The sequence below is a fragment of the Canis lupus genome, chromosome 22 (assembly GCF_048164855.1).
Source record: "Canis lupus baileyi chromosome 22, mCanLup2.hap1, whole genome shotgun sequence".
Lineage (NCBI taxonomy): Eukaryota > Metazoa > Chordata > Mammalia > Carnivora > Canidae > Canis > Canis lupus.
The window spans coordinates 41,975,666-41,988,883 of NC_132859.1; the positions used below are offsets into that span (position 1 = coordinate 41,975,666).

A 13,218-nucleotide genomic window follows, 5' to 3' on the forward strand; every position below is an offset into this window, starting at 1 on the left:
CTAGTCTCTGTAGCCACTGTGAGCATTAGCAGCAGGGCTTAGCAAAAGCCCAGAACCTCAGACTCCTTCCATGGCCATGGCTGGACTGCTTCCAGGCTTAGTTAGCTCTGTTGCCTGGAACTACTCCGCAGTGAAATTGTGGGCATCGAAGTACTTTAAGCCACAAAGTGCTGGAGGCAGAAGATTCTTTGGAACATTTAGATGACTTAGGGGTCAACAGACCTCTTAGTCCATGGTTTGGCTCTGAGCCTCTCACTCTGCACTCTTCACCTTGATGATGCACCTGCTTCTTGTAGCATCATTGCTTTTCCACTTACAACTCGGGTCCCTGCAGCCTCATTCCTGGATGAGTTTGTAGAACAGTAGGAGAATAGTTAGACCCAACCTGACTGGTTTTGCCTATAAGAACTGCCAAGGTAAGCATTGCCTGAGGAGTGGGGATAGTACGTGAGCAGTGGCCAGCCTTGGGAGATGACCAAATGTGCTCTGATTGCCAGATAATTTGTAAGACTTGTAAAAAGTAGTCACTATGGGGTCCATTTCCTTGCAAAAGCAAAATCAAGACACTTGGGGAGAGAGATAAGCTGGCAGAAGTTGATTGAATGGAACAAGGGGGAAATAGGCATGCTAGGGATTAGAGACACAGTCCTTGTGCTGGCCAGTTCTAATCTCTGACATTGACTCTAGTGCACCAAGTCCAGAAAGCTCAGTGACAGCAGGATTGCAAAATCTGTGGCAGGAAACAGCTCTTAGCCTCAGGGCATTTAACTGTCCAGAGAGGAAACACTGGTCTTGTGGAGTTAAGGCCAATTAATGTGATATTAATCTGAAACATCTTCATGCTCACACAAATTAGGGAACTTGAATTCTGGCACTTATATTTTAATAATCCTGTATGTTTCTATATTTTTAGTCCCCAGTGCAATACCATTTGTCAAATCTAATATGCTTTTCCAACAAATACCCCTTTTTTTGGGAAGAGATTTATTTTTTATTCAAATGGTTTAAAATCCTAACAGATATATAAATAAAGGTGTTTATTGCTATATTGTCTTAATGAAAACTTGGAAATATCTAAATGTTCATCCATAGGGACCTATTATGTAAATGTTGGCCCATCTATATGATAGAAAACTATCCTGTTCTTAAAAATAATATGGTGCAACTATATGTATTGATAGAAAAAGATGCATATGGCATTTGGTTGCACAGGTGTATTTATAATAAGATTTCATTTTTATAAATATTGACTATCTATGACTAGATAAGGTTAGAAATGAGTCCATAGGAATAGGCATCAAACCATTAATAGTGTGTCCCGATAAAAGTGTAAGTTGTAGAGGCAAAATTTCATTTTCTTATTCATACTTATGTGTATTCATCCATAGCATTTAAGTTTTTTATAGTGATGTGGGCTTTGGGGCTTTTTTTAGAATTTAGATTTTCTTTAAAATAAGCACCAGTGGAAAGAAAAAGATCCATGAGAGCCACCAGATACTATAATTTCCTTAAACTAGATTCACTGCTCCCCAGGTAGAGCCAAGAATTTTAGAACATCTGAAAAAAACAGAGATTTTAAAGTAGCCAAAGTAGCCATTTGAGGTCCCTCATTACCCTCTATTTAAGAATTGGGACTGTTGATACATACAACTTGGTTGGATTTCAGAGACGTTGTGCTGAATCAAAGAAGCCAGTGTCAAGAATAGGATTCCATTTATCTGACACTCTCAAAACACCATCACTCTAGGGACAGAGAAAGAGAAGAGATCAGTGGTTACCAGGGTTTGGGAATGGGGGCAGCAGAGGGAGATTGTTTCTGCCAATGGAACCGTTCTGGATCGTGATTGTGGCAGTGGTAAATGCAATTTTCATGCCAGAAACCATAGAACTATATACGGAAAAGTCCATTTTATTCCATGCTAATTAAAAAAATTTTCTTAGGCAATGAAATAAAGGAACAGGCAACTGAGGAGGATCACATGTCTGACCCCATGTAGGAACGTGGCCATGGTTTTGTCATTGTTGTCACCCGCATATTTGCCACTTTGTGGGACTTGCTTTCCTTGGCTGAGTCTCAGAGGCAGCCTCCCCTCACCTCTGTGCTTAGGGCACCAGTTCCTCCACCCCAACAACTATAACAGATTGTCCAGTTTATGTCTAAGCAAATGTGTATGCCTTCTATGGAACTTCTTCCCTGCAGTTTCCAAAATTAGATGAATCTAATTTTGCTCTCTGACAATAAAATAAGGCCAACCCAGATACATCTGTTTATCGCAGTCAGATCTCTGCTCTCTCAGTGTCCCACATCTCTTGCTATGCTCCGGGTTTCGAGACCCTCCAGCTTTCTGGTCTCTTTTGTCTGAAACCACATTGGCCAGAAGTGAGTGTGCTCTGTCTGTGGGCTGGCAGTAGAGGACGGAGCTGGCCAGCTCTCTTGCCCATCCTAACTCAGGTCTTTGGTCAGTGGCACTGATGATCACATCACTGTCTATGGAAACCATATGGCGCTGTGGACGCAATGTGCAAACACCATCTTTTCACACCTGCTGCTGCAAAGCCTTATCTCCCTGCGGTATTCACAAGTAGGTTCTTCGTCTTTTGCTGCTGAATTGCACATTTATCCTGTTCAGTTATATTATCCTAGGATGACCACCCTGAACTATCCAGACTCCTGTGGGTGCTAACATCTGGCATACCCACCATCCTTCCCAGCCCCAGGCTCAGATATGCCAAGTCTTCATCTCTGTCAGTGTCACCCCTCTTTCTAGAAGACTTGAGGAAGGAAGACGCCAGAGCTTCATTCTGCCCTCCCGGTCAGCTGTGACTCACTGGGAGAGCTTGTTCCATGGGAAGAGAAAAGCCATGTGCCCTTAAGGTTTCTTCTGCCCGTATTCCCTTCTGAAAAGATCCTTGGTGTTCCCAATATTGTCACTCCTTATATGTGACTGTTAATTGTATGCCTTGATGCACTAGTTTAGGCTGGTGGGGCAGGATGGCGCCACATAAATACAAGTTATCGTCCTAATTGGCATCACTGCATACTTAAGCGGGTTTGAAACCTTGAGGCCTTCTCTGGCACTACATGGGTGTGTAGTTATTATGAAATTACTACGCATCTGGATGTCTTATTTCCATAATTGCTTCACTTGAAAGGTGACTAGTGGCCTGTTCTAGAATGAGAAGGTGTTAATTATGTTAATAATCAGGAATTCTGAAGCAGCTTCTCTGAGTGAGTGCTGGACTGGTGTGGGTTCCAGACGGTACAGAGAAAATAGGCAGCCAGTGACCTGATGCCAGTGTCAAAGCAAATGAGACACTATAAAGAAATGTGAGAAAAAGGTCTAAAGGAAAAGCAGGTTATCAGTGGCCATTGAGGCAATTTTTTGGTCTGACTAAAAAATACACATGATATAATGAGCTAAATTAAATAGATGAGAGATTTGGTGCAGTTTGCTTCAGAACAAAGCGTTCTATGGACTTTGTCTATCAAAATACCTTCTTCCAGAACATTGCTTAAGATGTGAAGGTAAATGGAGAGAGTGCTAGATGTTCTGTTTTCTCCCTGCCCGCCCCCCCAAAAACCAGCAGTTTATTTCCAAACCCTTTAAAAAAAATCTCATTTCACCAAAAAATAAACAAAATAACTCAGCCCAAAGTACTTATCAAGAACTTGGAAACACCAAGATGGAGATCCTAACATATAAATGCAATGTTACCAAACACTGACCTCACTGTGGTCAGGTAGTCAGGTCAGTAGTTACTCCTAAACTGCTTGATCAAGACACTGCATTCAATTCAGAGTCCTTACATAAAACATTTGCCACCATGTTCTACAGATCCTGCTCTCAATGGGGTGAGAGGGGGATCTGCCTTCTGAGTTGGTGATCCCTCAGATTGTTAGTCTGGCCAGTGTATCCACTGTGTACCGCCAAAGCCCCAGACATTATCAAAGAGAACCATTTCTAAAGGACCTTGAAATAGCTAAACTGTCCATTCCCACCAATCAGGGTCATGTGACTTAGGGAGAGAAAAAAGAAACTTCATTAAAAACAGCTCAGAGCATCTATAAAGCAGACTTTACATACAAGCCCCAAAATACGCATTTTGTGTGAGCTTTTTCTCTTATTTCCAAAACTCTCCAACCTGTGTCCTGTTGACTCTAAGCTTCATTTGCCTTAAGTCTACCATTGACCTAATATATTTATTTTTACCCTTTTTAAACAGAGGAGGTAGTATGTAATACTATTCTACCATATGAATCGCCCTATGTGTATACAAGCATGTAAATATCACTTTCTTTAACTTGCAGTTAATACATTTTCCAACAAATGTAGAGTAATCTAATTGAAGAGGAGAATTGGGGATTGTAGCAAGCAGGCGTTTCAATCACAGATTCTAAATTGCACTTCAGTTAATAATGAAATTCTTGCAGGAATTAGCTGCAGACTTGTAGTCAAGAATCGAATTTGAAGAGTTGTCCATATCGATTTGTGAAATGTAATGATACTTCTTCTCGTGATCAGAATGCTATGGATTTGCTGTCTGCAGAGAGAATGGGAGAACAGATCAGAGCAGTCTGTCCTTGGGGAGCCCAAGCTGTGCTGAAGCAAATTGCCCCCACTAATGACCAGTGGCGGATACAGGAATCCAGTCATTGTGTATACTGTATGATAAAGGCCTGGCTTTATTTTATGTATGCATTTATATATATAAATGCATACATCTATGCAGACATATTCATATATACATATGTGTCAGTATTTACAGAATTTTGTATATACATTTACAATATGTATTTTCCATACATATATATATACACACATATACATACACATGTGTTATAAAATCCATTCTTTTATTAAAAACAGTTTTTCAGTTCCAGAGGCTTCTCACATGCAATTTCTATGTCTCTCAAAACCATTTTCAACCAAGACAACATAAATTCTAGAATTTACTGAATGGATAAGTATTTGAATTGAAAGTATTTGCTTTATGTAATAACATAAAATCTGATTTCTTTTTTGTATTTGATTAGAGTTTAACTCATCTTTCGTCTAAGAAACCAGTGAATAGGGAGGGGTACCTGGGTGGCTCAGTCACTTAATCATCTGGCTCTTGGTTTCAGCTCAGGTCATGATCTCATGGGTTGTGGGATTGAGCTCCATGTCGGGCTCCATGCTCAGAGGGGAGTCTGCTTTGGATCTTCTCCTTCTTCTCCTCCTCCCATGCATGCATGTACTCTCTCTCTAAAATAAATAAATAGGGACGCCTGGGTGGCTCAGTGGTTGAGCATCTGCCTTTGGCTCAAGTTGTAATCCTGGAGTCCTGGGATCAAGTCCCATATCAGGTTCTCTGGAGGGAGTCTGCTTCTCCCTATGCCTATGTCTCTGCTTCTCCGTGTTTCTCATGAATAGATAAATAAAATCTTTTAAAATAATAAAATAAATAAATCTTTTTTTTAAAAAAAAGCCAATGAATAGCTTATACTTAAATATAAATATTTTTTGAGGGGATCCCTGCGTGGCTCAGTGGTTTAGTGCCTGCCTTTGGCCCAGGGCGTTATCCTGGAGTCTGGGGATCGAGTCCCATGTCAGGCTCCCTGCATGGAGCCTGCTTCTCCCTCTGCCTGTGTCTCTCATGAATAAATAAATAAATAAAATCTTTTAAAATATATATATATATATTTTTTTTTTGAAAAGTTGTGTCAGTCCCTAGTCTGTTAACTTGTACTTCATTGTAATTCTTCAAAGTCCCCAGGACACTCCTACCTCCTGGGCTTCTTTCGGATGTCCTAATTTTTCTGAGCAACTAAAGTGAAACTGTCACTTTTAGAAAAGAGGGCATTACCTTGGTGATTCTTAGGAGAATATTGCCATTATACTCATCTAACGGTCACTAAGGACTGAGTCAATAGTGTCAAGATGGACTTAAATGAAAAGTGTTATCACCTAAACCATCAGAAAACTGTAGGTTGCACTGCACAGACATGAGGGGCATGAGGGGCAGTCTCCCACTGTATGTAACAAGCCTGATGGTTCCCTCCTAGTGCAGTCATCTCATTTGGCTAGGCAATTACCTTGTTTGATCATTTTTCTCTTGTGTTGCTAATTTTTTTCCAGTCTAATATTTTAGTACAGTGCTTCCTCCATGCAAGAGTGAAATGTGTATAGTTAGTCACAAGACGCTGAGAATCAAGAAAAGCAAAGGAAACCCTCCTATGATCACAGTGTACAAGGTGAAAGAGGGAAATGCCCTTATATGGCCTTTAATGAAATAGAAGAGAAAAATGATGGCAGGTTAGTCCCAGAGAGAGAGGATGCCCTCCACCTCTAGCCTTTGCCTTTGCTTTCATCTTCCCTCATTGTACTTTCCACTTGTCCAAACCCTGTTTCCCTGTGTCTAAGTTAACCCCTTGCATGCTGCCTGCACACAGAGCTGTCACCCCCCAAATGGGCACTTAATCCTCTGTACATAGTAGCTGCACCTGAGCCTGTTTTCTATATTCTTGAGTTCCTATTAAACTTTTCCCATCTACTCTCCCTGCTGCATTAAGTCAGGGTTGTTATCTCTGCTACATGCCTTTGTAGACACTTAATAAATGCACTGAATTTAATAAAGGATCTTCTAAATGAAACAGATGTTTAGCAGTCCCCTCGCTCAGTGTAGCTTTCTTATTCAGCAGAGAATTGGTTAATGACTATGGAATAATAGGTGGTATAGTGACAAGAGCTTGATGTCTCCTCCCCAGGGGCCAGGCCTGTATCTTCCTGTGTCCCTGCTCTGTCCCTAACCCAGGCCTAGCACACCAGAGATTCTCAGAACCAGCTTACTGAATGGAAAAGCAGAGAAAAGGCTACCTTCTTAATGCTTCAGCCTCAGTTTAAGTAGCCATCTCAGTACCTGAGCTAAGGCTGGCCTGGCTTCCTGCTGGGCCAGACCTGTAGCCACAGTCAGAATTCCTCAAAGCAACACAACCAAATTGTTGCTGAATCATGAAACAGTGCAAGATAACCAGGTGCAAGCTCCACTACCCTAACACATAGGAATGCTGGGAGGTAGCTAACCTCCACCACCCATAAGAAAGAGGAAATGTTTCAAATCTACTTTTTTTTTTTTTTTCTATTTTTGTTTTTAATCTTCAGGTCTTTCTGTTCCTGGGGCTCTTGAACTGCAGTAATTTTGCTTGTTAGTTTTTCTTGACTTGATACCTATCCCCCCAGGAACATCCTGGTGGATCTGCCTTTTTCACCATCTGCAAGTGGGATTGGACTGGGGGAGGGGCACACTCGGGATCTTGTAGGCATCCTTACTACCAGCCATGCCCCCTGTGGAGTAGGCCAGGTCACATGCTTGGGTGCAGGATTCCTGGATGTGGGCTCCTGGCTTGCTGACAAATTAACTTCCTGTAAATACAGCAGTGAGACCACTACTGTATTTAGCAGATACTGTTAACTCCTAGTTAAGAAAAATGTTCATTCTTTGCCTTATATCTGAATTTAAAGTTTCTTTCCCTCGATGTACCATGCCCACTGTTATGTTGTTGTAATTCAGCCATAAGCTATTTTGTTTTCTTCTGCCTCAGTATCCACTTGCAGAGAGCTCTTTTATATTTGTATGCATGTATGTTTAATTTACACAAGTGATACTGTTCTTATTCAAGGGATCATGTTCCTTCTTTTGTTTTGTTTTACAGTTTTTACCTAACACTATACTCAAAAACCCCATTCATGTTACTTTATGTTCATGTAGTGAACAAAATATAGCATATGTCTATCACTTCTGAGTCATATTAAGTTGTGAGAAACTTTTGTATCTATCTAGACAAAGAAATCACTGTGGAATGAATATATAAAAGTTTGGGTTCTACATTTATTATTCAGGGACTCCAGCTCTTCTTTGCATCCAGAATAGAGAGCTGGGGATGGACTTGCTGGACCATACTGGGGCATCTTTTCTTTCAGTAAGTCCTGACAGATTGTTTGACAGGGCAGCTGCAGCGGGCTAAGCCCCCACAGTGGTCCATGAGCATTCTTGACTCTTATACATCCTTGTCAACATTCATTATTACCTGCCTTACTGTTTGCCAGGCACTTCTATCCATTCTAATGTGTGCAAGGTAGTATTTCACTGTAAATTCATTTTGCATTTCTCTGCAAATTGGTGCTTTTGTGAAATTCCTGTTCATATCCTTTGCCCATGCTTCTGTTGGTATTCCTGGCTGATATGCGGATATTGCTGATATATTCTAGATATTTATATGCAGATCTAAAGATGGAAAATATAACCTCCATGCTGTCGTGTTTGTTGACTGTCGTGTCCTTCACTGACCAGAAAATTATCAACTTGTCTTTGGTTTGTACATTGTGAGCTTTGCTTAAGAAGCCTTTCCCTAATTCCCAGTCATAAAGATAACCTACAATGTGTCCCTTTCACTTCATTTTCGAAATGTCATCCTGTAAATCTTTGGCACACATTTATTTCAGTTTCTTTAGTTTTAATTTTGAGTCAAGCACAAATCTTGAATATAGATTTAATATATTTGCGATGTAGCCTAGCAAGCAATACATGCTGAGCATTGGATAATTTGGCCAGAAGTAAGTCAGCATCCATCATTTCTTTTACCAGTGGTTCTCAAACTTCAGTGTTTATGGGAATTACCTAGGAGCTTTGTAGAAACGCAGATTCTTGATCCCTGCCAAAGGTCCTAGTTCATTAGGCCTGGAGTGGGGCTCTGGAATAGGCTTTTTATCCAGTTCGAGATGATTCTGAAGCAGATGGTCTCTAGCTTGAGGGAAACTACCTTATAGTCCAGTTAGGGTAGGTGCATCACTTGAAAAAAAAACACTGTCCACAACAATCCAAATAAGAGACTAAGGACACCTGGGTGGCTCAGTGGTTGAATGTCTGTCTGCCTTCAGCTCAGGGCATGATCCTGGGGTCCTGGGATTGAGTCCCACATTGGGTTCCCCACAGGGAGCCTGCTTCTCTCACTGCCTGTGTCTCTACCTCTCTGTGTGTCTCTCATAAATGAATAAATAAAATCTTTAAAAAAAAAAAAAAAAGAGAGAGAGACTTTGAGCAAAGGGAATGGAATGGAAATTTTACCTGCAACCCCAGTCCAGCCTCTGGGCGCTGTAGTCATTGGAGTGGGGGTGGCACTGGGTATGAGGAAGTAAGGCTTCTATCCCCAAGAGTTGTTGAATATTTTATACCCCTAGCCCGTTTCACACTAATGCTGACTTTCTAAAGGGCACTGGAGACCAGGAATGGTTTTTTAGAGGCCATAACCACCCTAATTAACACCTCTCCTCTTCTTTTAAAGGTGCCCCCTGAAGTAGTAATGGAAATGTGAGATCTTGGGAGAAAGCACCTTCCCAGAGTCCCACTTTGCTGCATTATAAAGGGAAAAAAGTAAGAACCAGAAAGACCTGGCAATTAAGATCCATGAACAGTTTCCAGGCTTTAAAAAAATGGCAGTAAGATATAATTGCATTAAATTGCTGAATGCAAAACTTGCTCCAGAGTGCAGCCGACATGGCGTCTTTCAAGGCTGGGCCTCTCAGGATCAATTCAGGAGCATATTCCCCCTTGAGAAGGATTCTTTTCCAGGACAGGAAAAGGCACTGAGCAACTGTGCTCAGCTCCCAGCCTGGGTTGTTGAGACTGGGCAAAATTCATGCATGGTTCCCTCAGTCCCAGCGACCCTGGAGGAATTTATATTTATGTATATGAGGTTCCGGGGGACCTAGTCACTCTCTTGTTCTTATAGAATGTGCTTTGATTCCAACAGTTGACTTGTATTAACACGTTCATCATCGTTACCAGGGTGGTAATAGCGATACCTTCTGATTCATATGGCATGGTTTACACAGGACTTTCCCCTAGATTATCTCCTAATAATAACCGCTGCTTTTTGTCAAGTGCTCACAATGAGATGGATGCTTTACATATATTATCTTTAATCCCCCCAAGAAATCTGTGCTTTTATAGTTGGGGGGACAGAGACTCAAAACCACTCAAATTTCCTTTAAGCCACATAAGCAGTAAGCAGCAGAGCTGGAGGTAGCAGATTCTCCAGTCATGTGCTGTGTATACAGTAATTTAAAGAAAGTGCAAGCTTATATTTGTCTCAAACCATAAACACTCAAAATATAGCATATGTCTATCACATCTGAGTCATATTAAGTTATGAGAAACTTTTGTATCTATCTAGACAAAGAAATCACTGTGGAATGAATACATAAAAGCTTGGGCTCTATGTTTATTATTCAGGGACTCCAGCTCTTCCAGTTCCTAATTCAGTGATTTTAAGGGAGTTATTTAACCTCTCTGACTTCAGTTTCCAGATCTATTAATTGGACAAAATAGCAAAGCTTATTTCGTGTAGTTCTTAGGAGGCTTGCATGGCATGATCATACAAAGGGTTTAGAAAGTGTCAGGCATATGGTAAACACCCAATAGTGTTAGATGTTTAAGAAACAAATATGGTGATATGATGGCATTTGCTGTAGCAGATTGGAGATGTGCTTGCTTTAACCATGTTCCAGGATTTAGTCTAATAAAACAATATGTGCAAATATTTCTTCTTCTTTACTAGAACCTAGCTTTTGAGAGAGCCACAGCCTTGCAGGTTCTCAATCCATTTTGATCTGGCCTCTCCCAGAACTGACAACCGTTAAACACCTTGCTCATTCTGATGAGTTACAATAACCATGCACCTACGACATGAAAAGTACTTTTAAGTCTTTTGACCCATTGAGATCTCAGTGGAAATAAGGTGGCCTGCAGCTCTTATGGTGGAAACCACCTGGTTGGCGAGGAAAGTTGCAGTCATGAGCACTCACATGCACCTGCCCACAGCACCCCCTCCACCCCCCAGAGGAGATGCCCACAGATGTGTGGGAGAAACAGCCTGCACATCCATTTCCAGGGCTGCCTGAGTGTTCACACAGCCATTTCAGATTGTCTCCAGGGCCATCTTGTACTAGCTTTACTATTCCATTTAAGTGAAAGAAGGACCCCATTTCATTAAAGGATGTAAGACATATCTAAACTCATTTTCATAGACCTGCTACAGCTAATGATACCTTTTCAGACCCAGTCCTTTACTCCTTAGACTCTGCCATCCTCTAATCAGTGGTACGGATTCCTCCAGAGTTTTGTTTAGAACAAAATTAACATTTTCTGGGAGTAAATTTTTTAAATGGATCTGTCTTCTTTTACCAGTTATGGTAGAAGGTTAATCACTGATTAAGAGCACTTCACCCAAATGCCGCCCATTTTCTTTATAAACAATCACTGGATACATGGTATCCAAACTGTAGTTCTAGATTTCTCTCACCTCACAGAATACCCTGCTGATTGCCTGCTGCTGTCACTCTGAGGTGACTCAGGTGGCTGGCTGACCCTGTGCAGCAGGATTTCCCTCAGGACACATTACAAGCCCAGGACTTTTCTTCCTACCAGCACGCTGCATAGTACCCTTATTATATAGAAGACTCTGAATAAAATGTTTTAGGATAGTGGTAGCTACACTCCAAAACAAAAGATTTGTTTGTAGTGTTTCTTTCCAGCTCTCTGCCTTTCAGTACTATTATGTTTGCATTTAAGAAATTAAAGTTTTGAACTAGAAACTAAATACAATAATATGCCAACTTACTGAATTTAAAACCAAACTCAAATATCAATTTTTATTCAAATATAAAATAGCCATTTTTTAAAACTAGCCTAACAACACAGTTCAAACCCACGTGGACTTCTTAGAGTATCACACTTCTACAAAGTGCAATTTTGAGACCCAAATTTTTAAAAATATCTTCTCAATTCTCTGTGCCAGAGAAAATTCCACCTATTATTATTCATTGCCATTTACCAGTCATGAAATGGAAGAATGGAAACAAAGGGATTTTTTTTTCTGTCATGTTTTCTTTATATTTGCCTCCATTAGGATTTTCTCAAGAGGTACGATAAAGAGTTGAGAACAATTTTTTCCTTTAGACTCATTAATATTGTACATTAATCCCTGGGACAATGGTATCGGATACACCCATTAGCTAAAGGGTCAATAAAACTGCATCAATAGGAGGGGGGGGTGTTGCTTGATTCCCTGCAGCATTTGTGAGTTAACAGTAAACAGATATCAAAGGAAAGGAGTTTGGCAGCAACTTTCCCAACCTGAGGACCAGAGAGTAAATCTTTCCTGTCTATAACCACAGAAAGTTATTCTAGAGGGTGCCAGAGCCCTGGTTTGTGGTTTAGGTAGCACTGTGGAATAAATCAGAACATTCTAGAATATTCTGGTAAATTTCTCCATCAGAATTCCAATTCTGTTCAGCATCAGCCATTTATGGTGAGGTTCCCACTATAATAAAATTGATGGAATATATATTTGACCAACAAAAAAATATTTGTAATTTGGTAAATGCGTGTGGGGGTGGGGGAGGGACCAGCAGGCTGGAGCTGAACTGGGTTATCTTTTCTTCCATCATAGAAACTTCTCAAATCCTAATGTTGGATATTTACCTTTATAAATAGTCAGCTGTGCGGGGTGAAAACTTAAAAAGTAAAGTGGTAATGTTTCCAAATCAGAAGAAATGAATTTGATTTGCTAAGAAAATAGACGTGTGACTATCTATTACATTAAAATATTCAATCATTCAAGCATTAAAATGTTTAATGAGAGTACTAACGTTTTCAGAAAATGACTGTTACAATATTAACTTAGAAAATTGTACAAGAGTTGGGGAGCCTGGGAGGCTCAGTCAGGTAAGCCTCAGACTCTTGATTTTGACTCAGGTCATGATGTCAGGGTTGTGGGATGGAGCCTTGAGTCAGGTTCTGTGCTCAGCAGGAATCTGCTTGAGATTCTTTCCCTCTCCCTCTGCTCCTTCCTCTCTGCTCATGTGCTCTCACTCTCAAAGGAAAAAAGGAAGGAAGGAAAGGAGGGAAGGGAGAGAGGGAGGAAGCAGAAAATTGCATAGAGAAATGTATGGGCTAACTGCAAAAGATAGGGGTGCCTGGGTGGCTCAGTGGTTGAGTGTCTACACCTTTGGCTCAGTTTGTGATCCCCAAGTCCTGGGATTGAGTCCTGCATTGGGCTCCCCTTGGGGAGCCTGCTTCTCCCTCTGCTTATGTCTCTGCCTCTCTCTCTGTTTATTCTCTCTCATGAATAAATAAATTAAATCTTTAAAAAAATGCAAAACATATTCCAAGATGTTA

General features: G+C 40.8%; 1 protein-coding gene and 1 long non-coding RNA gene across 11 annotated transcripts in view; one reads left to right on the top strand and one right to left on the bottom strand.

Annotated features, from left to right (window-relative positions):
* Window positions 1–3,159, bottom strand: part of LOC140614208 (uncharacterized) — a 30,218-nt gene extending 27,059 nt beyond the window's left edge. For all 5 annotated transcript variants that reach the window (XR_012015120.1, XR_012015119.1, XR_012015116.1 and 2 more), the window contains exons 1-2: window positions 2,701–3,159; window positions 1,649–1,743 (exon numbers count right to left, since the gene is read on the bottom strand). This is a non-coding gene — a long non-coding RNA (uncharacterized lncRNA). The remainder of the gene's footprint in view (window positions 1–1,648; window positions 1,744–2,700) is intronic.
* Window positions 1–13,218, top strand: part of ULK4 (unc-51 like kinase 4) — a 591,708-nt gene that overhangs the window by 526,404 nt on the left and 52,086 nt on the right. The gene's annotated exons all lie outside the window — the stretch shown is intronic.